This window comes from Mus caroli, chromosome 1 (genome assembly GCF_900094665.2).
Source record: "Mus caroli chromosome 1, CAROLI_EIJ_v1.1, whole genome shotgun sequence".
NCBI lineage: Eukaryota > Metazoa > Chordata > Mammalia > Rodentia > Muridae > Mus > Mus caroli.
This window is the reverse complement of record NC_034570.1, coordinates 14,669,344-14,674,575: the sequence shown is the minus strand read 5'-3', so window position 1 is coordinate 14,674,575 and position 5,232 is coordinate 14,669,344. Positions and strand designations below refer to the sequence as shown.

The 5,232-nt window shown below is 42.6% G+C and overlaps 1 pseudogene; it reads left to right on the top strand.

Annotated features, from left to right (window-relative positions):
* The first annotated feature begins 705 nt into the window (after positions 1–705).
* LOC115032504 lies at positions 706–781 on the top strand (annotated as a pseudogene).
* The last annotated feature ends 4,451 nt before the right edge of the window (positions 782–5,232 follow it).

Sequence of the window (5,232 nt, the reverse complement as noted above, 5' to 3'; positions counted from 1 at the left end):
ACACCATGCACAGCAGTCCCCAACTGCTGCTTGATAAAACTTTCCTGTCCAGATGCAACACACAATCTACTCACTCCAGATCGGGACTACCATGATAGACCAAAATACAAATACTACCAAAGTCCAACTTGACTAGCCAATAAATTTTGTGGGAGTTATTTGTAGGCAGAAATATGGGTGAGAGGTTACTTAAAGGAGCAGAAATGACACAAAGATAGCTGCACTGCCAATGCTCACCCCAGCATGGGTGGCAGTTCACAAAAGCTTAGACACTCTCGGAACACACTGCACAGCCTGCTGGAAGCTCAACAGGTTGGAGAGTGTCCTTTCCAAGTGACTCTAGTCTAGTTCTCTTCCAAGCAGCTTGGCTGGTTTCTACTTATTTCAGCAGCTGGCCTGGTCTTAGCCTTCTTTGCAAGTTGCTCTCTTTCAGTCTGAGGGGTACTCTCTGCTCCTATAGCACTCTAGCTATGAGGGGGGCACCTAGAGAATCTGGACAGAACAGGGACCACTTGATGCTATTTTGACTTGTTACCTGGGTTACCTGTTTAAAAGAGCTTCCTTACAGGACAGAATGTTTCAGTCATGGAGGAGACTGACTACTCAGGACATACATACATCACATCATCATCTACAACACAACCCCTACAACCTAAAGCTCAGAGAACAACCCCTGAAAAGGGGAGCAGAAAAACTGTAAGAGTTCCTGTGCCTAGAAGTGTTGCAGGTGTGGCTGCTGTGTCACAAGTACATCAGTAGGTGACAGGGAGGGTGAAAGAGTGGGAGGAGGGGAAGAGAGGGATAAGAGCGGTAGGGGGAAAGGGAGGGGGAGTGGCTATGTCCATGTTCAGTGTTCTAATCTCTGAACTTCTGAATGAGGTTCAAGCTTAACAGGCCCTGAAAAAACACAAACCTGAAAGGATCACCAGTTCATGTCTGGGGCCCTGGGCATGCTGCTAGCCTGAGATTACCACCAGTCCTGTACTGAGCAAGCTTTGGGGCACAGATCATGACTGGGATGTCCCCTGCCCAGTGCTATAATGCCTGTGTGGGGCATATCACTCCTAAAACCACTCCTGAGATGACCCAAGATGCTCAGAGACCCTAACCACCACTAAGAGGAGTGAGTAAGTGATGGAGAAATGAAAGAGAAAGAGAAACAGAAAGATGTGGACACAATGAAGAGAGACAGAACTGGAGACTCAGTGGTAGTGAGGAACAGCCTGATATGACTAGCCAGTGATGCCACCTAGGGCCAAGGCCACATTTGGGTCCATGGCCCTGCAGCAGCGGGGGTCTATTACCACCTCTATTACTACCAAGCTCCAGGTGGACATCTCTGATCTGGGCTACCTCCTGGGGACATGTTGATGTCTGAGGGCTGTGCAGATCTGGCCCTGTCACTCACTTGGGCATCACTGGAGAGCTGGTCCTGATGGTATGGGAACAGGCGAGCCAGCCTTGACGGTGTGAGCAGGGGAGATCTGGTCTTGCCACTTGTTTGCCATGAGGTCTCTCTTCCTCCCTTTGCAACCAATGGGAGGTGTAAGTCATGAGAGCAGGCAAGCTCGCCCTGCTCCTCACCTCCTGCAGCACTCATGAAAGCATGCCCTGCACCTTGTCTAAGCAGCAGGGTAGAGCTGGCTCTGTGTGTAGGGTTGCTAGTGAAACAACCCTGGGAGTGGGAGAGTGGGAGAGCCCGTGGGCTGACCAGCTCAGATAACTCTCAGGCCCAGATCCAGGGCTTTGACTTGTCCCACCCTTATATCTACCCCGTGGAGGAACTACTGGAGTCCATGACACAGAGAAACAATGGGAGAATAATTCCACTGAGGTTCCAGTATTAATAGAGTAGCAGAAGCCAGGAGCCTCAGTTCACACTAAAGCATCATTGCAATGAACATTTGCAAGTAAAGAAGTGTGGACAAAAGTGTATACTGTGGGACACACTGTAACACACTACAGCTTCCACAATGAGAATTTTTTCTCTTTTGGCAGTGGGAGTTGCCAGGGTGGAGGGCAGGTATGAGGGAAGGGATTGGGGTACATAATGTGAACCAGTAGAAAGTTAAAAAAAAATAAACAAAATACAATTGTAAGAACCAGAAGGATCAAGAAGTCTGTGGTGAGAGTGTCTCTTCTAGAAATGGCTTCATAAGTAAGACCTGATTTGAATATATCACTATCAATATACACAGAAGCATGGGCCCCAGAAAATTCATGGAGTCCCATCCCTAGACAAATAACTACAGGCAACCAAAGACTTCTGAGAGAGGGACAATTAATTTCTCACAGGGATGAGTGTCCTTGTTGGTTCTCCCATAAAAGTGTTCATACCTGAAATCATATATATATATACATATATACATATATATATATATATATATATATATATATATGTATACATATATAGCAAAGGTAGACTCAGGATGTTGTATTTGTATACCTGTGCATCTCTCTGTATTTGGAACAATCATACAGAGGAGGATAGCTCATCAATATGAGAGGAAGTGAGGTAACACGGGAGTACTTGGAGGGAGAAAAAGGAAAGGGGTATGGATGTGGTTATATTTTGATTAAAAATATAAAATTAGTAAGTAAAACAATGGCTTATTTCCCTGAGACAAACTGTCTCAAAGTGATAGCATAATGTAATATCTAGTAATCACTTCTCTGCATTAATAGCATCATTAATGAATCATCTTTAATGAAACAAAAGGCAATTCAAAGCATCCTGGGAGGATTTGTACCTGGCTTACTGGGAAAATTTCACTACATATCTGTTTCATTTGGTCCTAAGGTAATGACTGTTATTGAAACTATTTTCTTTGTTTTTATTTAAGGAGTTTCCACTCCTGCCCTTTAAACCCCCTGGATGATGTACATTGCTCTGATTATCTTGGCTTATTTCTTCAACCACTGCTAAGGCTATATGAACCTTCACAGGATTAACCAGGGGTCTCTTCACAGGATCCAATGATGAAAACCTCTGACGGCTGCTCATCAGGGCAAGCCAGGGGAGTTTGATTTCTGTGTTCTTTGCTGAGCTTAATACTCCACTGCAGATGCATATCAATACTCAATCCATACTCCCCTTCATATAACTAAAGACTCCCAGAGAATAGGAATTCTCATGATCTTAAAAGCCACTAGCCTCAACTTTTGGCCACTTTGGCTAAAACACATAGTTACATTTACAAATGTCACTTCATGTGGAAATACAACTTTTTGAAGCAACATTTTTCAATTAAAAGTGCACTGCTGCTCTTCATTAAAGATTTGTACATTATGTTCAAGAATCTGTCCCACATATTTTAATACATTATTGAATTACTGCTTTAAATATTGTAAATACTTTGAAAACTCTCCCAGCAAATATTAGCAAGAATATTTACTTAGCCCTAAGCTCTTGATTAGGATGAAAAGCAAGAAACACATAGTGAAGACATAAACATATACATATTGATATATATAAGAATACACATGTAAGTATAGTGTTACATACACAATTATATACACAAATCATATACATAATTATATGTATATTTACACTGTATATTTGTATATTCATCGTGTTTAAGATATTGCTTTAATTGCAATGCATTCAAAAATATTTTAAAATCTTTTTTATTGGATATTTTCTTTATTTACATTTCAAATATCCTCTTTCCCAGTTACCGCCCCGCCCTCAAAACTCCCTATCCCATCCTCCCTCCTTCTGCTTCTATGAGGGTGTTCCCCCACCCATCCACTCCCATCTCCTGGGCCTTGAATTCCCCTACACTGGGGCATCAAGCTTTCACTTGACCAAGGGACTCTTCTCCCATCAATGCCCTATAAGGCAATTCTCTGTTACATATGTGTCGGGAGCCATGGGTCCCTCCATGTGTACTCCTTGGTTGGTGATTCAGTCGCTGGGACTAGGGGGTCTGGTTGGTTGATATTATTGTTCTTTCTATGGAGTTGCAAACCCCTTCAGCTCATTCAGTCCTTTTTCTAACTTCTTCATTGAGGACCCCATTGGGGACCCTGTGCTCAGTCCAGTGGTTGGCTGTGAGCATTGGCCTCTGTATTTGTCAGGCTCTGGCATAGCCTCTCAGGATACAGTTATATAAGGCTCCTGTCAGCATGCACTTCTTGGCATCAACAATAGTGTCTGGGTTTGGTGACTGTATATGGGATGGATCCCCAGATGGGGCAGTCTTTGGATGGCCTTTTCTAAGAATTTAATGAATTCATTGTTTTTAATAGCTGAGTAGTACTCCATTGTATAAACGTATCACGTTTTCTGTATCCATTTCTCTGTTGAGGGACATCTGGGTTCTTTCCAGCTTCTGGATATTATAAATAAGGCTGCTATAACCATAGTGGAGCATATATCCTTGTTATAGGTTGGAAAAACTTTTCGGTATATGGTCAGGAGTTGTATAGCTGGGCACTTATAGATACTTTTATGACTAATTTTTCTTTACATATATTAATGATATATATTAATATGGTTAAATATACCGTTTCAATACATAACTATAGTATTCAGATCTAATTCAGCATCACTTTCACCACACTGATCCCCAACCTTTGTAACCTCTGTTAGTCACTAGTCTACATTCAGGTCAAGTTTTATAACTTTCACATTTGAAAGACAACATAGGTCTTTTTTTCTGCATTGTCTTTTATTTCATTCAATGTCATGTTGTCTAATTCCAAATATATGCTGCTTATCTGACAAGCCCATTCTTCTTTAGGCCAAATAATACTCATGCCATGACATATATCTCTATATATCACATGTCTTCTTTTTCTTTCATTCATTTACTTGTTTATTTATTTATTATTTATTCACTTTACATCCTGTTTGTTGCCCTCTTCCTATCAGTCCCCACTTACACAGTGCCTCCTCCTAGTTCTCCCTGTCCTGTTCTGAGAGTGTAGGGATCCTTCCTGGGTATCCCCCTACCCTGGCACATCAAGTCTCTGTGAGGCTAGGTGCATCCTCTCCCACTGAGGCCAGACAAGACAGCCCAGCTAGGGGAATAGGATCCACAGGCAGGCAACAACTTTTGGGATAGCCCTTGCTTTCCTTGTAGGGGGACCCACAGGGAGACAGAGCTGCACATCTGCTCCTACACATATGTGTTGGGAGCTGTAGGTTCAGCCCATGTATGATCTTTGGTTGATGGTTCAGTCTCTGAGAACCCTCAAGGGTCCAATCTAGTTGACTCTGTTGGTCCT